The sequence below is a fragment of the Protopterus annectens genome, chromosome 1.part2 (assembly GCF_019279795.1).
Source record: "Protopterus annectens isolate FY-2018-M chromosome 1.part2, PAN1.0, whole genome shotgun sequence".
In the NCBI taxonomy this organism is placed as follows: Eukaryota; Metazoa; Chordata; order Ceratodontiformes; family Protopteridae; genus Protopterus; species Protopterus annectens.
The window spans coordinates 1,015,549,208-1,015,576,707 of NC_056727.1; positions in this window are offsets into that span (position 1 = coordinate 1,015,549,208).

Sequence of the window (27,500 nt, forward strand, 5' to 3'; positions counted from 1 at the left end):
CCTTTGCATCTCCTGTTGGCTATGGTCCTGTTGTACATTCTGGGACATTTCCGCTTTGCATCGTTTTTACGCCGCCACGCAGCCTAGCCACTGAGGAGATGTCAGTACTACTTTGTGGGTACTGCTGTACATACATCTATGGTTCCTGTACTGTATGCCTATGCATGTTATTACACTCCGCCTGTGACATGTCACCTACATACACATTTTACAGTGGCACACACATTACACACACACAGCGGAACACACGACAACCTCACCTCACACATAAACATATTGCCGCCATAGCTCTCAACCTTCCATTTCCAAAATGAGGAACACACACATTCATAATGTGGAACAAATGGGCAAACTGTGGAACACATACCAATGGCTTACTAACAACTTCAGCTAAGAAGGTCATAGGATGGTTAAAATATGCTGATTTACTTACAAAGAAGAACCTTTAATGAATTACTATGATTAATTTCTATTTACCAGGATTTCATTTAAATACATTCCTAACAATGAATGTGTGACAGACTATTTCAATGTGGAACTTTGAGGAACTGCGAGGAACATGAACTGTTTTAGACCCCAAATGAGGTCGTTCCTCATAATGGCGTACACTTGACAGGTATGATTGCCGCTTCGCACGGTTGCACACAGTACCTACGTTGGCCGCTCGCGGCGGTGTACCTCCGCACTCATATCCTATGGATATGACACGCACATATCCCGTTACTGTACCGTGGCCTGGCGATCATCCCGACCCGCGGATATGTATTGATGCAGGTTGACATTTCCATGGCTGGCGTTCCCTGCTGTGCCCACCCTCCCGGATGATCGGGTTGTCGTTCACTATGTTTACTATGTGGAGATTTCGCGTCTTACTTATCTGTAAACTTGCATCCCTGGGTTCCATATTAACCTGTTGTACTTTATATCTGTGTATGTGTACATATATTTCTACGTGTGTACTGATATCTATTTCCGTATCTGTGTATGCACATAAGTACATATGTACTCAACTTGCGGCGAAAGTGGCAGCATACGGCTATGCCGTCTGCTGTAGAACCGGCGTGCGGTTGAGGTGTTGGCGTTCCATGCTCTGCTGGCTATTGGGTGTGCAGTGTTTGGGTGGTGCCTTTGTTGGAGTCACACATAGGTCCGCCCATACGGTACACATTACGGGCGGACATGTTTGTGTGGCGTCCATTTCACTGTGTGTGCAGGTAAGGACGTATCAGTCCATGGGGCCTACGCTGTCAAAGTATGTGCTATGCGTTCCCTCTTTGCCAGGGCGTAGGCATATTGGTGCCTACGTCTACCTACTGGGGCTGGCACAGTGTGTTCATGGCGCTGAACGCCCTGTGCCTGTGCTTGCCTTGGCAGTTGTGGCGGGCTTTGTGGCCCTACACCATTATGTCCCTGCAGCAGCTGTTTCCGCAGAATCATATTGTGTAGCATACAACATACTATGAATATGTGGGCACATGTGCCTGGAGAGTACTGCAAGGCTCCACCAGATGTATCCAAGCACCGGAACCGTGATTTCAACATCCCAAACACACGCTCTATGATTATTCTGGTTTGTGCGTGTGCCTCATTATGGCGTTCTTGCATGTGTGTGTGTGTGCATTTCTGATGGGTGTCATCATCCACGGCTCCAGTGCATAGCCAGCATCCCCCACAAGGTGACCTTGTGTGATGTTCCCCCTGGCAAATACCTGATACAGCTGTGAGGCATGCCAGATATGGGAGTCGTGGTAGCTTCCAGGGCTGCCAGCACACATCCATGATAATGCCCTGTGCATTGCACACGACCTGGCAATTGATGGAGGGGTATCCCTTGTGGTTTATGTAGCGTCTACCCTGCTCCCCGGGCGGTGACTTGATTTCTATGTGCGTACAGTCTATCGCACCCAGTACCTCTGGGTATTGTGCCACACGGTGGAAGTGGCGCATATTGCTAGCCAACTCCTCCTGAGATCTGGGGAAGTTTATATACTCATGGGCATGTCGTAACATGGCATCCAGGAACTGGTGTAGTACCCTGGATGCTGATGCCTGTGAGATACCCATTATATCCCCGGTTGGCCTTTGAAAGGTACCTGTAGCCAGTATTCGCAAGCTCACACATACCTTTGTGGCCACTTGGATGGGCTCCCCTCTGTTGTCTCTTGTTCTCAGGCGTGGCCGGCACAGCTCCACTATTTGCTGTAACGTGTCCCTGTCCACCCTGTAGCTCTACTATCTCCAGGTCTTGCAGCCCCTGGTAGGTCACCCTTGGTCTGAACACTCTCCTTCTCCTATGAGGCCTACGGTAGTTGTCGGCACCCTCCTCCGCAACTCCGTCTGTCTCTGACACATACCTATGCATCACGGCCACGGCGGCACCCAACATATACATATTAAAAGTTCCCCGTGTGTTTACACCCTACGGTGTGGCATTTGGGAAATCGGGCTGTGTGTTGTGTGCATTCACACTTTATACTGTTGTGCTGTATACCCGGTGATGTCATTGGGTGTGTCTGTGCAGCCGTATCTGTGGATTATCTTTGGTGTTTTACCGTTGCAACTGCAACGGTATTGCATTTAGTGTTACATTACAGTTGCCTGCATTGGCTTAGCTTTGCATCTTACATTACTGTTTATGCACGTTGCACCTACTATTGCCTGCAGTGCATCCTTCAGGCACATGGCATATGATGCATTTTGTCTGCCGCCGTTATGCTACCTCTGTACTTGGCTGTGCTATTTCGGTTCTTTGCTCTTTGCATTTCTACTACATCCCCTACTATCTTTGCATTCCTATGCCTCCCCTTTCCCGTTTTGCAGGAGTCTGCATGCAGAGTTGTCAGCTGCCGCCGTTTGCCCTTCCTGGATTGATTGGTGTTGATTGCTCATTATGGCTCCAATTACACTGCTTCCGCATTTCCTCATATTCTCCGCATTACCTTCCTATATCTGTGGTTGTTGACGGGGAGGCCGTCACATGACTGGGTTGGGAACGTAGTCATCCTCGTGCACATGCATCTATGCGGGCATTATGTACTCTCAGCGCATCTATTTCCTCACACGCCGATCCTGCTGCTGTGATGTGCATTGTACAGCCCATGTTTGCTGGCCTCCAATGTGCTTCCTCCTACAGTGGCACACCCTCTGCGATTGACATGTATCGCGTGTAGGCCACTCCTCGGTGTACTACCGCTCGCGCCGTTTGCTCCATCCTTACACGGCGCGGTTTTGCGGTTCACTATTATCTGCCTCATTTGCATGGCATTGACTGCTAATACATGGTTACAGCGCCGAACACTGCCGCCACTCCTTGACAACCCTTGCGCTGGGGTTGAGGCTTTCCATACATACTATGGTGTGTGGTGGCTGTGCAGCTGATGTGTATTATACTGCTCTTTTAGGACATTCTCATATTATTTCATTGTTTTGCACCGTCTGTGCACATATCCGGGGGTTCTGCTGTGGTTTCTGCATGCATAACATTTATGTCATTATTTACAGTTTGTGCATGTTTTCTTTGGACATTCTCGGTGCCTTTTGCCATTGGCATATTGCACCTGTATGATACCTGACGTTGACAGCCTTCCATTACTCCTTGGTCATGTTTGGGTAAATGTAAACCGTTTTTTTTGGTTTACATTGCCGTGCCCTTACGCTACGCCTGCCCAACTTCGTGGATCGCTATTTGCCTTCATTTGCATGGTGCAATACCTCACACAGTGTGATTAGCATACCTACGCCGGGGGCAGCGCAGGTCCGGCGCACGCCGGTAGTGCACGTGGGATTGATTCATACCTGAATCGCTCGGTGGCCATATTTGGCTTTATAACGCCGACGCTATGCGGGCGCCTGGCGCAAGGTTCATGAATCCCGGGGATAGTTATAAAACATAATAATTTAACTTTGATATTACTAGATTAAATAAATAGCTATATTAAGTAGTAGACATTTTTAACATTTATTTATTAATACAAAGAGAAGAAGAGAAACTTAATAGGATGATAAGACATGTATAAATAGTTATAGGAAACATACCTTTTCTTATATATATATATATATATATATATATATATATATATATATATATATATTGTGAATAAATGCATGAGATTAAAGGAATTAATAAATAGTGAGACCATTTAGATGCTTTTAATAGTTAGGTTGCAGCTGACACTTTGAGAGATTTCATAGAAGTTGGTATTTTGGATTCAGTTTTCTGTTTCTTTTTTTTTACATCAGTCCAGCCAATTTTGTCAGTGGTTCTCTTCAGGGATGGGGATGCCCATTCCATATCTTCTGAAATGGTTATAATGTTATTGTTTTGAATGAAATGCAAAGCTTCTTCCAGAGTGTTGAAGGTTCTCATCTCAGTTAAGTGCATTATTTTAATTTTTGCAGGAAAGGCTATTTGAGCTTTAATATTATTTTGTTTTAGAGTTTTTATTAGAGGCCATACCTTTTTTCTCTGTTCCAGCACTTTAGTGGAGTAGTTATTGTCAAATCATACTGTGTTCTGGTTATATTTTATAGGACTTTTCCTCCAAGCTGTTTTTAACACCAGTTCTTTGTCCATAAAAGATAAGAATTTTACTATAATTGATCTTGGTGGTATGATGGATGTTGACAACATTGTTGCTGAAGTTCTATTCCCCAGAGCACGATGGGCCCTTTCTATTCCAAAGGAAAAACCTTCTTTAAGATTTAGAACCTCTGGTATTCAAGAGTTTAGGAAAGATATAGTGTCCCCTCCTTCTGTTTTCTCTGGTAAACCAAAAATCTTGATGTTTGACCTTCTCTCTCTATTTTCAAGATCATCTAGTTTGTTAGATAACCAAGTATTTTGCTTCAAGAGAAACTCTGTGTTTCCTCCTCTTTGAGCCTTTGATCAATGTCAGTCAAAGAAGTTTCAATGTTTGTTAACTTTGACTGGTGTTGCTAAAGTATTTCTTTGAAGACTTCTGTTTGCTTCTGTGAGTTCTCTTCTAGGCTCTGTAGATTAATCTTAAAATCACCCATTTTTGTTGATAATTCTTGTAGTGTGGTAGTCACCAGTTGTAGTTCCTTTTTTAGTCTCAAGTCAGCATGAGAATTCTTTAGGTTGCTCATCTCTTCAGATGCTGAGTATAGACTTCTAAGTAATTTGACAGGAAATTTCTTTTAGAAATCCACCAAAATGTGTATTTAGTTGCTTTATACTATTAACTAAATCTTTGTAGTAGTTTTGTTAGTAATAGATAATTTAATTTCCTGAATTTAGTACTAATCTATGGAGCTCCAAAAAATGCTGCTTTTCAGTTAGCCATTCAGGCTCCGCCCCCAGATTCCATCATTCTTGTCTTTTCTCTGATTTAGTTCCCAGGCTAACAGAACTCAGAATTTAACATTTCTTTGATATGCACTTGCCAGGAAGCCACAGCAATAAAAGACACTTTACATGTGAAACCTAGTAATTATCTATGTCTTAAAACAATAGAAAGAACTTCTAGTTGCAGACATCATGTCTCTGAGCTTGAGATCAAACACAGTCGTAAAATCTTTTGCTAATCAGCTTTCTACCAGCAGGGTGCACTGTGGTTATATTTTTGAAGCTCAGAACCTACACAGTTTTCTTACATTTGTCAAACAAGCCTGTGCATCATATTAATATTTACAAGGACATAGAATTATTTACAAAATTCTATCTAGCTAGGCTGGCAGCCTTCACAATCCCACCCCCCAGAAAGATAGTTGAGTCTATCTGGGTATACCTTAACCCATTCCCTGTCTTGACAGCCCATCTGTGTTGGTATTGCTAATCCCACTGCAGTGCTGCACTGACATATCATATGCTTGCAACCCTAGGCTCCACCTTAGCAACTTGGCATTTTGCTGGCTGGCTCGATGTAACCATATTAGGGGATTGTGATCTGTAACTACAGTGAATTTCCTTCCATACAGATAAGGCTGAGGTTTCTGCAGTGTCCACACTATGGCTAGATATTCCTTTTCTACAGCTGCATAGCATTCCTCCCTGGGTTGGAGCCTATGACTGAGATAAACCACTGGGTGCTCTTCTCCCTCTAAAGAAATCTGGCTAAGTACAGCCCCCACCACATGGTTCAAAGCATCCACCTGTACAATAAATTCTGTGCTGTAATCTGTACTGGATAACACAGGGGGTCCTTCCAAAGCTTCTTTAAGCTTCTGGAATTTCTGTTCACATGCTGGGGTCCACACTACCTTATTTGGCCTGTTTTTCCTTGTCAGGTCTGTGAGGGGAGCAGCTATGGTACTATAACTGGGGAAGAACTTTCTGTAGGACCCGGCTGTCCCTAAGAATGCCCTCAACTGCTTTTTGGTAACAGGAACAGGCCACACCTGAATGGCTTCCACTTTGGCAGTTCTGGCCTGATCTTACCACTCCCAGGTAGGAGACCTCTGCCATACCCACCTGACATTTACTGGGCTTAATGGTCAACCCTGCCCTCTGAAGTCTGCCCAGCACCTCCCTGACATGCTGAAGGTGCTTTTGCCAAAAATGGCTGTAGATGGCAGTATCATCTAGGTAAGCAAGGGCAAACCCTCCTGCTCCTGCTAGGATATGATCTACCAGTCTCTGGAAAGTCGCTGAGGCATTTTTCATCCCAAAGGGCATCTTTGTGAATTCATACAAGCCAAAAGGAGTCATAAAGGCTGACCTCTCTCTAGCACTGGGAGTCAAGGGCACCTGCCAGTAGGCCTTGAGAAGATCAGTGGTGGCAAGATACTTAGCCCTACACAGCTGCTCTAGGGCTTCATCTGTCCTAGGTATGGGGTAAGCATCTGACTCTGTGTGACTATTTAATTTCCTGTAGTCCACACAGAAGTTGGTGCTGCCATCCTTCTTTGGCATGAGCACCACTGGGGAGGCCCAGAGACTGTTGGACTTCTGAATTATCCCTAGTTCCAACATTTCCTGTATCTCCTCCCTCAGCATCTGTTTGACTCACCCAGGCACCCTATAATGGGCCTGCCTAATAGGCCATTGGAGTCCTGTATCCACGTGGTACTGCAACAGGTGAGTGCACCCTGGTTTCAAGTGAACATGTCCCCAAACTCCTGTAACACTGCTCGGATTTTTCAAACCTGGGTAGGTAGCTCCTGGGACATTGCTACCCCTTGCAATCAGGTGTCACTCCAAGCCTCACTGAGGAGATCAGTCACCGGATCTCCCTCAGACTCCTCCTGCAGACCACTGCAAATACTCAGCACAAGGGTCTCCCTATCATGGTATGGTTTCATCATGTTAACATGATACTATTTGTGCTCCTGCCTCCTGCCTAACAGTTCCACCATGTAGATAACATCACTGACCTTCCTTATCACCTTGTAGAGTCCTGGTCAGGCTGCTTACAGCTTGTTGTGTCTGACAGGACTGAAAACCATTACACGCTGCCATACAGAATACTTTCTAGCTTGAACATTCCTGTCATATGAGACCTGTTTCTGCTGTTGGGCATCTGTTAGGTTCTCCTGGGCTAAGCCTATGAGTTCCCTGAGCCTTGTCCTTAGGCTTAGGACATATTCCACAACAGACTCCTTGTGCGATTCACACTCACTCTCCCACTCATCATGAATTAAGTCTAGAGGCCCCCTCACTCTATGCCCATATAACTCAAAGGGTGAACAAACTGTGGATTCCTGGGGAACCTCTCTGTAAGCAAACAACAGATGGGGTAAATATTTGTCCCACTACCTTTTAAACTGGTCTGCAAATGCCCATAGCAATGACTTGAGTGTAAAGTTTAACCTCTCAACAAGACCATTAGTCTGGGGATGGTAGGGGGTGGTCTTTAAGTTCTTCACCCCCACAGTACTTCCACAGACAAGCCAGCAGTTCTCATATGAAATTAGCACCTCTGTCATTCAGTATTTCTCTTGGGAAACCTACCCTGCTGAAAATCTTTAACAAAGCATTTACCACCTTTTCTGCCTCAATGGAGGACAAAGCCACTGCCTCAGGATATCTTGTAGCATAATCTACTACTACTAGGATATACTTTTCCCTGTGGAACTTGGAGTACTCAGAGGCCTCACAATATCCATAGCTACCTCTGAAATGGTTCCTCAATCACAGGCAAAGCCATCAAAGGAACTTTAACCTTATCTCCTGCCTTGCCTACCTTTTGGCACTGCCCACAGGTCCTGAAGTACCCTGTTACATCTCTGGAAATTCCAGGCCAACAGAAGTTCTGCATAATAAGTCTCTTTGTATATTTTATGCCCATATGAACTGCAAAGGGAATATCATGGGCTATAGCTAGAAGTACCAAATGGTAACTATAGGCACTGTGCCAACTGTTGTGTTCTCTCACCTTCTAGCTCACTCTCAGGGATCTACTCTCTATACAGTAACCCTTTGTCCCAGTATTCCGAATCCCCCTTCTCTTGAGAATCAGGTGCCTCGCAAGCTACCTCTCTCAGGCCTTGTAATGTAGGGTCTGAGAACTGAGCCTGTCTGAACTCTCTCTTTGCAATCCTTCCCAGCACCCCTTCCACAGGAAGTCTGGTATCCTCTGACAGCAGTTCCTCTCTGTCAGCCTGGGTACTACTACTCACTTCTACCCTAGCAGTCATTCTGTCCAAGGGAACATCAGTATCCACAAGCAGCTGTGTCTCACTGCCAGTCTCACTGTTACAGGTAGCTCCCTCCCTGAAGTAACCACCTCACCAGTCCTAGCTGCAAGAGTGCGGTCTGTCTGGGTCTCCCCCATGATACCAGACCCACATGGTTGTCTCCAAGCCTGTCTGTGTGTAACTGCATAAGCACATGGCACTGCATTATCAAAAGCATTCCCTATCAGGACATCTGCAGGGATATCCTCAAACACAAATACTTGAGGGCTTCCTTTTCCACCTACCCAGTCATGGTGAACCTTAGCCAAAGTTATTTGGAATGGGGTCCCTCCTAAATCTCTGACTGGAGTAGACTGCCCAGGCAAGTAGTGCTCCTCTGTAACCATTGCAGTCTTCACAATGGTTATGTCAGAGGCTGTGTCTCTCTCTTAGCAATTGTCTCTTTGCCATTCACTGCAATAGGATATAACCTCTTGTGGTAGTTTGGTACCCTTGTTGTCTCAAGACAACCTACTGTTTGCATTTTGTCTTTCCCACTTACTGGCTCCCTCACCTTTTGTTCCCCACCTTGCTTCTGTGGACATATATATGCCACAAGGCTCCACTGGTTGCATTCAAAACATTTAACCTTAGGTCCTGGACATGTACCTGGATTAGTGGCTTCCCCTGCTCCTGTCAGATTCTGTTGGGGCAGTCTGGGGTGCCCACTATGGGTTCCCTTAGACCCATGAGCTGCACTGGGTGTCCCTTTTCTATGCAGCAATGCTCTGCTTGCTGGGTATATGTCTCCCTTCTTCCCCAACTCATCTGAAGTAGAGCATTGTTTATGAGCTAACCAGATCCTTATGTCCGCAGACAAAGTGCCTTTAGGCTTGTTCCTTCACCAAAAGGTCTGCCAGCCCTTCAAAAGTGATGACCTGACATCTGCTCACCCACCTATGAAAATAAGTGCTCAGTTCAGGAACATATTCACACACACTTTTATCTGCCTTGTGTCTATGGTCACAAAACTTTTTCCTATAAGTTTCAGGTGTTATCTTAAAATATTCTAGCAAACATTTCTTTACAATATTATAGTTTAAAAAATCATTGTCAGACAGTTACAGCTTTACCATGGAGTAAGAGGGGTCAGGAACCATACCCAGAGCCTTTGGTCAACATCATACTGTCTACAAACCTTCTCAAACATATGACTGAATCTATCAAAATTATCCCCATCTGTAAACTGTGGAAATCATTTACTGACCTTTGATGCTTCTGGGGTCTGTTTACTCCCCATCCTCATTACCTCCATGACTCTGGTGAAGAGTCATCACCTCCTTTTCATGTTGCCTCTGCCTCTCCTTCTCCTCAGCTTCCAGGCATAGCAGTTTCTTGTTCTCCTCAGCCTGCAGATGTCGCACTTTCTTTCCTCACTCTCTAGACACCTCAGTCACTCTGCTGCTTCTACTTCCAAATATTTGGCCTCCAACTCAAGTCTTTTTAGCTCCAGATGGATTTTTAAGTCCTCTGCAGAAAGGTTGAGCTGTCCATTCTCTGAGTGTTGTACACCTCCATGTCCAGTCTGATCATCCTCCTAGTTGCTATTTTCTGATGCAGCTGTGACCAAAGCTGCAATCATGTCTGCTTTAGTCAGGTTTCCATGCACCAGTCCTTTAGCTTGGCACATCTCAGCCAAATGGCTCCTTGTCAGCTTGCCATACTCCTCTGCTGGCATGCTTGCCTGATCTCCCTGACTTACTAAGCTAACAAAAGAAATAAAACAATTGTGATCTGAACTCTGAATATTCACTGCGTAGCTGATTTAGAGTACAAAACACCTTCACTGATCACTGTACATAAGCTACAGGAATTCACAATCTACACAACTACAAGCAAATTAGTATGTGATGTGGCTAACTCAACACTATCAAGCAATTAATATTTGATGTGGGTATCCCACCACTGCCACCAATTAATATGTGACACCCATGCACTGGCCCAGTAATCAAGGAGCCTCAATCCTCACCACTAGCACCAGTGAGGGGGTGTCCACATTGGGAGGATAACAAATACACACACAGTAAAGTACAATTGGCCTTAAGAGCACACAGAAATCACAGTCAGTCTGGGGCTGGTTTCTCCTTTTCTCTCCAGATCCCCAATTAATAGCCCCACTGGCACAGTTATAGGGTACAAATCCCAGCCGAGTGGTCAAGCCAAAACCTCCAGCACCCTCTCTGTCCAACCAGTGCTTTGTGTCCCTGCCCAAGTAACTGACATACACACACATTGAGATATGAATTATATACAAACACACAGACACTCCAGGGGAAGGCTGGCACAGGTTCTCCAGCTATCCTCCCTTCTGTCCAGACTATAAGGTAGTACCAACTGTCACTAACCACTACTTATCAGCCACTATAAGGCCCTTACAAAAGGGTGACCAATTCCACAGTGTGCTATTACTGTTATCCAAATAGTAATTGTATCTCAGGGCTAAGGCTATTTGAGTAGCTTATACAGTGTCACCAAATACATGCAAGTACTCTGAGAGCTTAAATTATCTCTACACAAAACAGCCACAGTTAAAAGGTTTAAAAATATTTAATAATAAATAATAAAAACACAAGACAATGCTCATTGATTCAACATAGTGATAATAGAGAGTTCGGAGATCACAGGAAAATACTTTAAAACAATATTGTAGAATAGTCTCACATAAATATAGAAAACAGCTAGACTAATCTGGCTATATTCCTATCTGTCTCTAAGAGAAACTATGTTCTAAATTCTACTGGCAAGCTAAAGCGCTGGTGAGTTGTTGTCAGCTCTGAAGACAAATGCACAATGCTATTCTTTCTTTCTGTCTTTCTGTCCTTAAATTGATAATACACAGTACTGCTGAGTCATTTCAGATTACATCATTCTTGTCTCTTCTCTGATTTAGTTCCCAGGCTAACAGAACTCAGCATTTAACATTTCTTTGATCTGAACCTGCCAGGAAGCCACAGAAATGAAATATACTTTACATGTGAAACCTAGTAATTATCCATGCTGTAAAACAATATAAAGAATTTCTAGCTGCCAACATCCTGTCTCCGAGCTTGAGATCAAACACAGTTATAAAATCCTTTGTTTATCAGCTTTCTTCCAGCAGGGTGCACTGTGGTTACATTTTTGAAGCTCAGAACATACACAGTTTTCTTCCTTTGTCAAACAAGCTTGTGGATCATACTAATATTTGCAAGGACATAGAATTATTTACAAAATTCTATCTAGCTACACTGGCAGCCTTCACAACTCCCTGTATTGTTTTTGTAAGGAACCTTTGTTGACATTCCAGTTACTGCATGTGTTTGTTCAGTTACAGACCAAAGGGAGCAATATTCTCTATGACAGGCCTGATGAGGCCTAAGTACAGTGGTATGATGACCTCTCTGGACCTGTATGCCATTCTCTTGCTTATTTATTTGGTATTTAAATATTTTTGTTGAACTGTGAATGTTAAGTTTATATTTACATTTCAATAAAGAGACATTTTTGAAAAGATAAATAGGAAGCATAGTTCAGTGCCAAGTAAAAGAAACAGTTTAGATGAACTCCTTGAGTAAACTACCTCAGTTTTCAAACTAAAAATAAAAGAGTTCCTATTTGATAGCTTGTTTTAACTGTGTAATGGTCTAAAGCCCTATTAAAACACAAGCACTGGGTTCAATGTACTGTAAAAGCTAATCAATATCAAATAAATGATGAAATGAAAAATCAGATTGGAAAAGGAAATACTATATTTTGTTATTGTTAATGTATTAATCTGTTCATAGGGTAAGTGAACTGGTCTGACTGAGACCTTTGCAGCCATGACCTCAGGCTTCACATTCAGAGGTAAAGGAGGTAGCTACAGACACTGCAAAGTAGCCAATCAGACAATATGTTTTTGGAGCATGAAAACAAAAATAGAGCATTCAGAGAAAACCCACAAAAATATTGAGAGAGAAAGCAAAATTCAACTCAGAGACTGCCATGAGGTAACGACTGAACTATGAACCTGGGCAGACAGTCATCTTAACCACTGAGCTACTTTGCTGAACATACATGCATGGTGCCTGTCTTTCGGAAATTCCAGTATAGAAGAATTAAGAGCATATATGAAGGAGTAGGAATTTATAAAGTATCAGGCATCTGGCTACTTTGAATGGGATATAAACAGACTCCACAAGGTTGATACAAAAGGTAGTAAGCCAGGAGGGCCTAAACATTTGTTAAGACTCTTCATATAGTGTTAAAACTGGCTGCTAAAGTGAGTACTTGCATCAAAGGGTATGATGGTCAATAGTGGCTTATTCATCAAAAGTAGTTCTGTAAAATGTTACTTACTGGAGGCTCAATGATCATATTAAAGTAAGGGGTGACACAGCATGGATGGTGTTATGGACGGGAAAAAAGCATATCTTTGAAAAGAACATTATATAAAAAAATGTCTTCAGAGGATTCAAGGGGAAACCAGGGGCTATAATCTTAACCAATTATGATGCCATAGAGGAAATGAACAGGAAGATAAAGAAGAATGGTCTAAAAAAAGAAAAGGTGACTGAACTGTGTAGTAATCCTTGACATTACAATAATGTTAAAGAGAAGAAATAAAAAGGAAAAAGGGGAAAATTTGCCAAGAGAAGGCATCCCAGAGTCATGAAGAACAACTTGTGTTTGAGTAGTCACTGAAAAGTAAGAAGGAAAACTCATCACTGTCACTCAAAACTATATTAGAAAAGAGTTACAGGAAACTGAAAAGACCTCCAGAGAAATCAGGCAGCTTGAGCACAAAGGAATGTAGCTTTAAGATTTAAGAAGAAAAATGTAAGAAAGATTCAGAAAATAAATTAAGAAAGCAGAGCTAGAGAAGAAGGGCATTAGAGTGCAGAAGGAAAAATCATGGAATGAAAGAGGAACAAAAATGCCACTACTAATATGAAGCAGAGAAAAAGCAATTCATGAGAGTCTTAAACTGTAGATTAAGACTGAAACTGCAAGGAGGTCTAAGAATGGGGAGAACTTGAATTAGTTGTTCCACATTCGCAGGTTACAGCAGTTAAATAACTCATCAGGACCACTGTTGAAGCATTTAATTGTGAAGGAGGTGTCATCAGCAAGGTTTGGGCAGTCTATAGTGTCATTAAAAATTGCCAAGGTTAAGGATTTTATATTTTAGCTATGATTCTGTTAAAATACTGTGACTGACAGGCACCATTATAATTGTTTGACTGTGAAGCAGCTTTCAGACTGCCTTAATTCATTCCCTCTAATTGAGCTCTGGGAGTTTGTACTGTAACTTCCAATGGACAGAACATACGTTTTTTGAGAGATTTGAATGCTGCTGTCCTCACATTTCCAATAAATGTTTGTATCTCTGGAACCATAGCGACTACTAAAGAAGTGTAACTGGCAAACTTGTCAGCACAAACTGATTTTATAGTGATAATATTCTTTAGGTTCTAGGTCTTAAACTGGATTTTATAAATCAGAGTAAACACAATTATTATTAAGTTTTCAATATTTTGTAAACAATTGACTTTCCCCCAGATTAACTATCCTTTTGTGCAGGATTAGGTTAGTCCTGCGTGGAAGCAACTGTTTAGGAGCAGAATGGCAGTGTGCCATGCATATCAATGAAGGCGTGCTGCCTGAGTTCCTAAATCGACACAGAGTGTGTACGACTGCAGGGGGGGTGTCTGAGAGGAGAGCTCTCAGAATATACATGCCCCTGCAATGAAGAACAGCAGTGTATGAATAAGAATGAGCAAGACCGTTCATAGGCGTTCACATACCCCAGCAATATCCCCCAAAGTTTACAAGAGCAATAGTTAAAATATTAAATATAAAGAATTTTTTTTTTTATAAAACAGAGTAAATTTAACCGTAAGCAAATGAAGCAGTACAGCAATAGTGTAGTGTGCAGCGCATTCGCCTTATGAGCAATCATTCCCGGTTTGAGTCCCACTCCAGTACAATCTATTTTCCATGTCAAATCATTTTATGACCAATTATTTGTTGCATAACTTACTAAATAACATATATTTCTGAACTGGAGTACTGCATTAAATGCAGATCTGAGGTGTCATTGTCATAATGCTGTAAAGTCCACAGATAATCACAAGTGCCCCATACAGTATATGTACACAGAAATCAGGGTACAGATGGAAGGTAAAATGTGTAATGAATGATAACTCCATACAGTGACCAAACCCACCACCTTCCCAAGAACCATTAGACATTACTGTCTAAATTAGTGAGGTGGTAAGTGGGAGTATGCAGTAGTAAGCAGGAGTAAGCATATTTAAGCAGTAGTAAGTGAATGTAAGCATGTTTGCATGGGAGTAAGCAATGGTTAAGCTCTATTGAAGTTAACTCTCTGTAAGCATATTTAGCCAGAGGTTAGCGTTGCTTAACTTCACGCAAACCCATGCAAACCTGCTTACAATTGCTTAAAAGTGCCTTAATCTCTCTGTATGCATCAGCCGCTGTTATGGTCATAAACAAAATAAACAGCCTTTGCAGGTCTTGAACCCAGGACCCTGTATACTATAGTCACAGTAGTTAACCACTAAGCCATCACAGCAGTACATAAGATTGAGGTATCACCAAACAGATCCTCACTATAGGAAATACAAACTGAACATGTGAAAGGAATCTATATAGAGATTTATATTGTATAACCTACTACATAACATAAATATGTGAACTGGAGTACTGCATTAAGCCCAGATGTGAGGTGTCATTATAATAAAGTGTTGAAATCCCCTAATAAAAACAAGGACCCCATACAGTGTACTTACATATGACTCATGGATACCAAACACATATATAACATGTAATGAATAATAAATCAATACCAAAATACAAATATAATGCAAATCAAATATTAAGCAATGCTAAGCATTGCACAGCCCAGCTTAGTAGGTGTAAGCAATGTGTATGCCAGCTAACTCAGTCTTCATATTGGTATACCCTTTTAAGCAATGCCAACCTTAGGTAAGCAGGTTTGCCCATAGCTTAGCATTTTCAAAACCATCCAATCACAGCAAAGTGCGGAAAACCGGCCCTAGTTAAACCCAACAGGTGGGAATACATCTCATAACTGGTTGTAGTTTCCCCCTGTAGGCACTATGTCTAGAATGAGAGATGGTGTGCACTTTTGGGTGCAGCGCTGGGGCATCCAGGGGTCAAGAGTCATGGCAGGACTCCTTGAGAAAGACCATGACCAGAGACTGCTGCAGGGTCAGTACCAGGGTACCCAATACAAGGCAGAAGCCTGGGACTGTCTCGCCTGTGACGTCACCAGTGCCACTGGCATACCCAAAACTGGTGAGTAGGTCAGGCATCACTATGCCAACCTGTAGCAGAAAAAGGGGGATCTCTTCGATCAGTGGATCCAAGAGGCTAGGAGGACAGGGAATGTCCAAGCCATGTGCAAGTATCAGTCCACTACCTGTTTAATAATTGCCAGCTCATGTATATTATGGATAGGTATGGCTAAATATTCCTCTTATGTCTTTCACAGGGGCAGGTGAGCAGGCTGCGAACCAGGAAGCCCATGCCTGTAGACTGCAGAGGTTGCGATGCAAGGCAGATTAGTAATACTCTTGCATGTACTGTCATAGGAAATAAATCTAAAATTAGTAGTAAGTTAATTGCCTGTATAAAACCTGTATTGTTTAAGGCATGTACTGAATACACCAGAGAATAGGGTAGGAAGAGTCTCATATAGGTTGTATGTAAATAAAAGCATAATAGCCTGACAATAAAGGTCTAACTGCTTGACTGCATTAGTTCACTCTGGTATTATATGGTAATGTAGAGTTTTATTTATATTTATTTATTTTATTTTACATTTGTTGACAGGGCTAGTCCACCTGGATATATGTCCATTTTCAGCAGAGGCCCGGGGAGAAAAGCTCCTCGAAAACACAGCAACAGTTATATAAAATGACAATTTTCAACAGATGTAGGTACAATACCTATTTAAGCAATTCTTTACATGACAGTTTTTACAGACGTGGGTACATTAAATATATAAGCAATAATTTTTACTTCAAAGCATTTCTGCTTACAGAAACGTATTACTTATAACATTTGGTTAGTTATAGGGTGATATTGATAAAGACATTTGATTAATATATAAAGCACATTTTCTTTATGGTTTTCAGAAAGCAACTAGTATATATGCATGAAGTGACAAGTGTCTTGTGATAAATGGTGTAATTAGTCTGAGTTCGCATAGGGACATAACCAATGGGATTTAAGGTATATTTTCAGTTTGCTTTTAAATAGTGTTGTTGAGGAAAGGGAGGTCAGGTCACTGGGAGTGAGTTCCCCAGTGACCTGAGTCACCAGCCATATTGTTGGTTTTATCTGTTTGTACTAATATTTTATTAGATGAGCATAGGGTCTTAAGGTTGTTTTAGGGGGTGATAAGGTTGGTGAGAACTGGTGTATTAGTATGCTGATACAGGATTTTGTGGGCAACTGTTAAATGTCTAAATAGTAGTAAATTTGGCAACTCTAGCCATCCTAGTTGTTCATAATTAATACAGTGATGGGTTCCGAATGTGGAATCTGTTGTAAATCTGGCAATATTATTGTAGGAGACAGCCAGCTTGTTCAGGTTATTTTTAGACAGGTTAGTATATATAGGAGAGGTGTAGAGGAGGGTAGAGATTAAGTGGGTGCAGGCAATAGTAGCCCTTGCTAGTGGGGTCAGAAAATATTTGATTCTATAGAGGGAGGCTAGTTTTTTGTTGACTGTTTTTATAGTACTGTTAATGTGAGTATCAAAGTTAAGGTTATTATCAATTAGTACTCCTAGTAGTTTTTTTAGTTGAGTCAGGAGATATTATGGTACTGTTGTTTGATGTAACAGTAAAGCTAAGTGGGGAGGCCCTATGGATGGGAGTGAATAGTATGAGTTTTTTTTTGGGGGGGGGTTCAAGATGAGGTAACAGTGTAGAAGCCATTTTTCAACTGTGTTAAACACATTTTGGGTGAGGGTATGAAGGTCTGATGGAGAGGTGGCTGAGCATATTAATATGGTATCATCTGCATATTGTATGCAGGTAGCTTGAGTTATTGCAGAATGTAGGTCTTTGATAAAAATAGATAATAGAAGAGGTCCTAATATAGAGCCTTGGGGGACACCGAGCACAATGGGGAGATGGGTAGATAAGTAGTTCTCCCACAGAGCAGCCTGTTGCCTATTGTTTAAGTAGGATTGAAACCATTGTATAGCCAGTGCATCTTGTGATAGGTTTTTGAGTATGTTTATGAGAAGTTGGTGGTTAACCATATCGAAGGCTTTAGAGAGATCAAAACCCAGCCACTGGGGATGCACAAGACAGTGCATTTCTTTGTGTCTGTCCCAAGCCCGGGTAAACGGGGAGGGTTGCGTCAGGAAGGGCATCCGGCATAAAATTTTGCCAGATCATACATGTGGACAACAGTACAGATATACATACTGTATCGGTTGAGGCCTGGGTTAACAACAACTGCCACCAGTACTGTTGGCCAACAGGGTGCTGGCAGAAATTGGGCTACTGTTGGCCGAAGGAGGAGCAGAGGGGGAAGGCATGCCTGAAGGCAGGTAAAGGTTAGGACTGTGATAGTGAGGGTCGGAACTTTGAATGTTGGCAGTATGACTGGTATAGGGAGAGAGCTAGCTGATATGATGGACTGAAGGAAGGTTGGTATATTGTGTGTGTGCAAGAGACCAGATGGAAGGGGAGTAAGGCTAGGTGTATCAGAGGTGGGTTCAAGTTGTTTTATCATGGTGTGGATGGGAGGAGAAATGGTGTAGGAGTTATCCTGAAGGAACAGTATGCTAAGAGTGTTTTGGAGGTGAAGAGAGTGTCGGATAGAGTGATGTTTATGAAGCTGGAAATTGATGGTGTAATGATGAATGTTGTTAGTGCATATGCTTCACAAGTTGAGTGTGCGATGGATAAGAAAGAAAAATTCTGGAGTGAGTTGGATGAAGTGGTGATGACTGTACCCAAGGGTGAGAGACTGGTGATTGGAGCAGATTTCAGTGGGCATGTTGGTGAAGGGAATAGAGGGGATGAGGAAGTGATGGGTAGGTATGGTGTTAAGCAAAGGAATGCAGAAGATCAGATGGTAGTGGATTTTGTGAAAAGGATGGACATGGCTGTGGTGAACACATATTTCAACAAAAGGGAAGAGCATAGGGTGACATACAAGAGTGGTGGAAGATGCACACAGGTGGATTATATCTTATGTAGAAGGGCCAGTCTGAAGGAGATTAGAGACTGTAAAGTGGTGGCAGGGGAAAGTGTAGTTAGACAGCATAGAATGGTGGTTTGTAGGATGAGATTGGTGATCAAGAAGAGGAGAATGAGTGTGAGGGCAGCACCAAGGATCAAATGGTGGACATTGAAAAAGGGTAATTGTGAGGTGGACTTCAGGGAAGAGTTAAGACAGGCACTGGGTGGCAGTGAAGAGTTATTGAATAGCTGGGAACTACAGCAGAGCTAGTAAGAGAGATGGCTAGAAAGGTGCTTGGTGTGACATCTGGAAGGAGAAAGGAGGACAAGGAGACCTGGTGGTGGAATGAAGAAGTACAGGAGAGTATACAGAGAAAGAGGTTGGTGAAGAAGAAGTGGGATTGTCAGAGAGATGAAGAAAGTAGACAAGAGTATAAGGAGATGAGGTGCATGGCAAAGAGAGAGGTGGCGAAGGCTAAGGATAAGGCGTATGAAGAGTTGTATGAAAGGTTGGACACTAAGGAGGGAGAAAAGGAATTGTACTGATTGGCTAGACAGAAGGACCGAGCTAGTAAAGATGTACAGCAGGTAAGGGTGATAAAGGATAATGAGGGAAATGTACTCACAAGCGAGGAGAGCGTGTTGAGCAGATGGAAAGAGTACTTTGAGGGGCTGATGAATGAAGAGAATGAGAGGGAGAGAAGGTTGGATGATGTGCAGATAGTGAATCAGGAAGTGCAGTGGATTAGCAAAGAGAAAGTAAGGATAGCTATGAAGAGGATGAAGAATGGAAAGGCTGTTGGTCCAGCTGACATAACTGTGGAAGCATGGAGGTGTTTAGCTGAAATGACAGTGGAGTTTTTAACTAGATTGTTTAATGAAATCTAGGAAAGTGAGAAGATGCCTGAGGAATGGAGAAAAAGTGTTTTGGTACCAACTTTTAAGAACAAGGGTGATGTGCAGAGCTGTAGTAACTACAGAGGGATTAAAGTGATCAGTCACAGCATGAAGTTATGGGAATGAGAAGTGGAAGCTAGGTTAAGAAGGGACATGATGATTAGTGATCAGCAGTATGGTTTCATGCCAGGAAAGAGCACTACAGATGCGATGTTTGCTCTGAGAGTGTTGATGGAGAAGTACAGAGAAGGTCAGAAGGATTTGCTTTGTGCCTTTGTGGACTTAGAGAAAGCATATGACAGGGTGCCTAGAGAGGAGTTGTGGTATTGTATGAGGAAGTTGGGAGTGTCAGAGAAGTATGTAAGAGTGGTACATGATATGTACGGGGGTAGTGTGACAGCAGTGAGGTCTGCGGTGGGAGTGATGGATGCGTTTAAGGTGGAGGTGGGATTACATCAAGGATCAGCTCTGAGCCCTTTCTTATTTGCAATGGTGATGGATAGGTTAACAGACGAAATCAGACAAGAGTCCCCGTGGAATATGATGTTTGCAGATGACATTGTGATCTGCAGTGAGAGTAGGGAACAGGTGGAGGAGACCCTGGAGAGGTGGATATATGCTTTGGAGAGAAGAGGAATGAAGGTCAGCAGTACTAAGACAGAATATATGTGTGTGAATGAGAGGGAGGATAGAGGAATGGTGAGGATTCAGGGAGTAGAGGTGGTGAAGGTGGATGAGTTTAAGTACTTTGGATCAACATTTCAGAGTAATGGTGAGTGTAGAAGAGAGGTGAAGAAGAGAGTACAGGCAGGATGGAGTGGGTGGAGAAGAGTGCCAGGAGTGATTTGTGACAGACGAGTACCAGTAAGAGTGAAAGGGAAGGTCTACAAGAGGGTAGTGAGACCAGCTATGTTATATGGGTTGGAGACAGTGGCATTGACAAAAAGGCAGGAGTCAGGGTTTGACATGGCAGAGTTGAAGATGTTAAGATTTGCACTGTGTGTGACGAGGATGGACAGGATTAGGAATAAGTATATTAGAGGGTCAGCCCAGGTTGAAAGGTTTGGAGACAAAGCCAGAGAGGCAAGATTACATTGGTTTGGACATGTGCTGAGGAGGGATTTAGAGTATATTGGGAAAAAGATGTTAAGGATGAAGCTGCCAGGTAACAGGAAAAGAGGAAGGCCTAAGATAAGGTTTATGGATGTGGTGAGAGAGGCCATGCAGGTGGTTGGTGTGACAGAGTATGATGCAGAGGACAGGATGAAATGGAAACAGTTGATCTGCTGTGGTGATCCCTAATGAGAGCAGCTGAAAGAAGAAGATGAAGAAGAAGAATAAAGAGGGCTGAGGATAGAGTGTTGTTATTGCGATTTTTGTTAATACAGTCAAAGAAGGATAAGAAGGCAGTAGTGGTGCTGTGAAATGGCCTAAAGCCATGTTGGCAGTTGGCTAATAAGTTATCTATTAGGTGGTTTAACTGTTGTCTATGAATGCATTTCTCCATGATTTTGCCAGTGGAGATAATATAGCAATAGGTCTATAGTTTGATAATTCATTGGAGTTGCCACCTTTATGCAGGGGGATACTATGTGAGATCTTCCAGATAGATGGGATAGTTCCCTCAATGATAGTTCTGTCAATCAGGATGGAGATGGGGTAGGCTTTGGCTTTTGTAGCTTTTTGCAGATATTCTGCAGTTAGTAGATCAGCTGCGAGAGTGGTAGGATTGAGTTTCTGAATAAGGGTACAGACAAGGGATATAGTGACAGGTTTGAGATGAAATGAGGGAGGTAAGCTAGCAGTAGAGGTAGTCAGAGATGAGCTGTCAGGAGTTAGTTGATTGGCAAGAGACTGAATGGTCTCAGTAAAGAATGTGTTAAAGGTATTGGCAATTTGCTTTGGACTATCATGGTCAGAGCCTAATGGGGTGGGTGTGACAGAATGTCCTGGGTGTAAAAGTGTGTTAATCCCTGCCCAGAACTTGTGTGGTTTGTTTTAAAGGGTTTGTTCGAGCTGAATGTAAAAGTTTCTTTTGTCTGACAGAATGGCTTTTTTGTATGATTTCATAGCTGCCTAAATTTTAAGTGATCCTCTGGACTTTTAGTAGTACGCCACTTGGCCCAGACTATTTCCGAGGAGCCTTTTTTGTTTGGTTGTTTTTGAGAGCCAAGGGGCAGGTTTAATCCTAGTTCTAATGGTCCCTTAATAGTTTTAATGGTCACTTAATAGGACTGTGTAATAAGTACTGTTACACACACTGTGCTACATAAATAAAATGTGTAGGGATGTCTGTATATGACTGTTGTAATCCCAAGAGGTCATATAGTACAAATGAGTGAGACTTAGAAAAAAAAAAACAGTGAAAAGACAGACAACACAATCCAAATAGCACACTAAACTGTGATATGAACTGTTGTATTTTTTGCACACACAGCCATGGTTAGAATCCTGGGAGTGGTAGTAGGCTGTATGCAGAATCATACCCCACCACTGCACAGACATGTCCAGAATGTTCATAGGTTCATAAGTAGGTACTAGGCTATCTGCCTGAAGGTGTTTATAAGCCTAGCCGGAATGTGTTGGCTTTCGGCGCCCCCTTAGATTTGTTCCCTGTGCCTCTGTCCAGCAGAGCCATTGCAGTGATCCCTGGGGTAAACTTTCTGTTTCCCATCCACTTGTCAAGGTTTCTTTTGAAGAGTGTTAGCGAGGAGCTCTGCCTAATGTAGATTGGAATCTTGTTCCAGAGCATGGGAAATCTCTAGGACAGGAATCTATCCCTCCAGCACATCCTATTTATTGTTGTGGTGAGGTTTAGATCCCTGGAGCATGTGGCTCAAGGGGATATGTCCAGTAAATCAGCCCATATCTGCTGCCTGTCACCCTGTCCCCCTGGCAAATCAGTGGGATGATCCCAGACATTTAGGCAGCAAACAAGACATAAAACTGATTGTCAGACATCTATAAGAACAGACCTGTCACTCTAGCAACTCCCCAAAATGTTATGAGAGTAATTAGCCAAGTATGTCCCATCGCCACCCCCATGTGGTCAAGCTGTGACCAGAGTGTATACAGTAACAGAGTGAGACATATGTACATAATAGTAATGTGTAAACTGGTAATTTATGTGGCAACATTCAGATAGTGCTAACAAGCATTGCTCCCACAGGTCTGTCAGATAAGAACACTGTGCCTAGAAATAAAAAAAAATGATATCCTGTACTGGTACTGTTTACTCTGGTATTGTATGGCATTGTTAGTGTTGCAATTACTCTGAATAATAAGGTATTACTCATCACTGTCACACACACTGTACTACATAATACAACTGTCTAGGAAATCCTGTATAAGAGTGCCATAATTACAAGGTCAAAATATAAAACCACAGGAGAATTATAGACAGAAATCAGACAAGAGATACAAGGCAATATCTATATAGGACACTCAACTGTGATGCACAGTGTTTTATTTTTAGCAGACACAGCCATGGTTTGAATCCTGGGAGTGGTAGTAAGCTGTATGCAGAATCATACCCCACAAGTGTACAGAAATGTCCAGAATGTCCAGCTAATTGGCCCATATCTGCCGGCTGTTGCCCTGTCCCCCTGCCATATTAGTTCATAGGTTCATACTAGGCTATCTGCCCTGGGGCAATTATAAGCCTAGCCCGATTCTGTATGGCTTATGCCACCCCTTGATTTGAGTATACTGTGCCCTTTTTAAGGTTTAGTTTACTTTGCCTCTGTCTAATAGTGACATGGGAGTAATCCCTGGGACAAACCTATGATTCCCCATCCACCTATCGAGATTCTTCTTGAAGAGATTCAGTGAGGTGCTCTGCCTCACATGAACTGGAATTCTATTCCAGAGGGAAGGGAGCCTCTGGGTTATGAACCTGTCCCTCCAGCAGGTTCTATTTATTTCTGTGCTGAGGTTCAAGTCCCTCGAGCGTGTGGCTCTTAGGGATTTAGATTTACTGAGGTGGAGCATGTCCATTAATTCTGGATTTGACATAGCTTTGTATGTCAGGCATAGATCACCTCGAAGTAGGCGAATTAGTGTGCTACTTTCTGACATGTAAGCAGCATTTCATGTCATATAACTGACTGTCAGACCTGCACATATTTGGAAAATGTCAAACAAAACAAACCTGTCATTGTACAAGTAACTAAAGGTTTAAGAGGGCAATAGTCGAAATATGCCCCAGTTCACCTGCATGTGGTGAAGACATGCCCAGAGTGTGTGCAAAAAGAGATGGACAGGTATGTGCATAACATCAACCTGGAATCTGTGAGTATGTGTAGAAACAGTTAGGTAGTTTTAACAAACAATACCTCCACAGGTTTACTGGGTAACAGGTGTATTCTGCAGGTAAAACTCAGTTCATGTATATAGCTGTCGACAGCCATACCACTGTCCAAACTAAGAAAATAGGGTAGTGTACTAATACCTGTAAGGTACAGATCACAGCACTGACTAGGAAAGTAATGTAAACTGCAGGAATATACTACTCGTTAATTGACATCTTTCTCTCCCCCCTACCATATCTGCAACAATAAACTAAATACACAATTTAGTTGGCATGTGCTGAATTAACTCTACTGTTGGGACATATGTCCTATTGTTTGATAATTATTTACATTTTTTTCTATACATGTGCCATGTTGAAATACTCCCACATTGGTGGCATGCTGCCATCACTGTACCTGCATGCTGTTTTAATGACCACTGTGGTTCCATATATGCATGTGTTCTGTTTGCTGTGCAACTGTTCCATATCTGGTGTTTGGGTTAATGGGAATATCTATGCATGCTGTTATACCTAATCCTGGAATTTGCTGACTATTACTAACCCACATATGTTGATAAAATGTAAACACCATAGCATGTTTGGGAAGGCCGGTCCTGGCGAGCTCACCTGTCCCACCTCAGCTGGCTGTGGCACCGGGCACCAGAACAACAGGGGCCCAACCCAGGACCTCCTCATCCATTGGTCCTGCACCACCTTTGGGTGGAACCGGCTCAGGAGATGGGGTTCACCACCATGGGAGTGGGTGAAGACAGGAACCTGTCACCTATCGCCAGGTCCGGTTCGTGGTGCATAGCGAGCTCTGCAGGAAGGTCGGAGATCTGCTACGCCAGCCTGAGGGCCATGTGTTGCAACTAGTGGGTTGGCCTGGACCTCTTATTCAGCCCCCATCATAGCCATCTTCGGGGCTGTGAAGGTGCAGTGGTGACTGCCCATGGGTGGGGACCTTAGTCCCATTGTTTCCACTAGGGGGCACATGGGCTTCCAATTTCCAAACAGCCCTTCCCATCAAGGTGTTTACCCCCACATCTGTCATATACTGCCCCTGTATGTATCCTGTTTGTCTTGTCTGTTAACCTCCCCAGCCTACCTCCCCAAATATAACTATTATCCCTCCCCAACATCCCACTCTCACCTGAAAAAAAAAGGGCAATCTGTTCCCCCCAAAAAATGTCTCCCCATACATAGCTGTCCACTTTGCACACATGTCCACTGGACACATGTAATGTGGTCTAATTGGCTATACAAATTATAACTGTTGTCCTCACCTCTCTCTCAGGGGTATGAGTGTTTATGGCTGGGGTCCACCAGACAGGATGTCTGCCTTTGGAGGATTGGGTCTTGGTTTTATTTGGGATTGCATGATCCATGCATTCCTGAAGGTGTTCATAGAATGCGTTTATAAAGGATTCTGCGGTCTGGGCCGTATTTTCCACAGGCCCGGGGGCTTTGAAGGATTTCGCCTCGGTTTTGAGGCGTGTGAAATTTGCTTTAGAGAAGTTTTTCACTGTGGTTTTCTGGGCAGGGGGTGGGGTTGGGATGTGAATATCCAGTGATATTAGTTTATGGTCTGATCTTACCAGTGAGGGATACACTTCTGGTCTGGAGCATAGTGTCCCCATGTTGGTGATGATCAGGTCCAGTATGTTTTCCCCTCTTGTGGGAGTGGTAACAACTTGTTTCATAGCATTTGAGTTAATTCTAGGAACCTTTGGGCTAGGGTGTTGGAGCTAGAGTAATGCTCCCAGTCTATGTTTGGGTAGTTGAAGTCGCCCAATAAAATAGTGTTTGGAGAGACCTTCATATTTTCCAGTATTCTCAGGAAGGCCAAGTGGGGTTCCTGTGTTTGGGAGGGTGGTCTGTAGCAGGCTATAAACTGGAAGGCAGTTTTACCCACAGTTAGTTGCACATGGATAGTCTCTGATGCTTTGTGCTGTGCCACCAACCTGGAGGTGTGGGTATCTTTGACGAATATTGATACTCCCCCTCCTTTTGTGGTTCGGTCCAAGTTTTGGGGCCGAAAAGCATGGTATGAGGTATAACCTGGTAGTGCTAGGGTGCTCTCGGGAGCCTTGAACCAGGTTTCTGTTACTGCACAGATATCGATGTTCTCCATGCTAAGGAGAGTTTCGAGTGCATGCATCTTGAGGTTTAGACTTCTGGCATTGAGTAGCATTGCTCTTAGTTTCTTATCCCTTGTTACATCTATGGAGGTGGGTTTGTCTTTTGAGCCTTGCCTAAAAAAGGCACTACGGGGTAGCAAGAGCCTTTGCCAATATCCGAAAGCCCAGGGGTGACAGGTGCATGCCGTCCCTAGCGAAGCATCGTGGCTTGTCGAGCATGTCATCCCAGGCTGACAGGCACTGGATCCCCTTTGAATGACACCAACACTTAAGCCAATTGTTGAAATTGATCATCTTGTCCTCATATTGTGGCATCATTCTTGGTGAGGGTAAGATGCTACTCAAGGTCAGGGTCATACCGGCCTGGGCTACATGCTCATAGAGCTCCTCTATGTCTCTTTTCATGTAGTCCAGGGAGGTACGTCTCAGGTCATTCACACCAGCATGGACAATGACTGAGTCATATTTGTACTTGCCTTGGAGTGACCTGAGTGCTTGTGTTATGTGGCGGATCCTAGCGCCCGACAGGCAGCTCACCGTGACCTTCTCCTTGTTCAGCCTGGTGAGCGGGACGTCAGTGTGCCTGATGATAGAGTCACCTATTACAAGTGTATCAGGTGTGTTGTTTAGCCTTAAGGGCTGTGACTGTTCAGCACACTGGCTTTGTGAGCTATGTGTTGCACGTTGTTTGTTTTGGGGTAGCAGTTGCTTGGGTGTCTGCTTTGTAGGTCTCTGCTGCTTAGGCAGATTTTTATTTAGAGCCTCTGAGTATGTTTTTGTGTGTTTATGTGTTTGGTTTGTTGTCATGGTAGGTCTATGTGAGACTGGAATTATAGTGAGTGTGGTTTCCTTCTCCTCCTGACTGGTTATGCCAGTACTGAGTTGAGAGAGCTTAGCCTCCAGTTTGGCTATATGGTTGCATCTCTCACATGTGTTGGAATTTGTTGGGAGGAGGAGAGGGTTGTCTGTGTACATGAAGCAGTTGTAACATTGCCTCAAGATTCCCAGATTCACCAGCTGGACCGGAGAGGAGATTGACAACTGACCTTTGGACATGCTAGAATAGTATTGGGAATTCCTTTATAATTGAAAAAAAGGGCCAATGGGGAACAAGGTACTCAAGGGGAGTTTTTGAGGGTGTAGTGCTTTTAATTTTTTAGAGCTGACTTATATAATTGCTTTAGTGAGCAAGTGCCAGGTTACTTAAATGCAATGTGTTACAGGTAACTTAAATGCAAAAACGACAAACAATAGAAGGAGGAAGCTACTACATGATAGAGCAAAATCCCAAAAAGGGAAGGCATCAATGATCAGTATTAGCAAAAA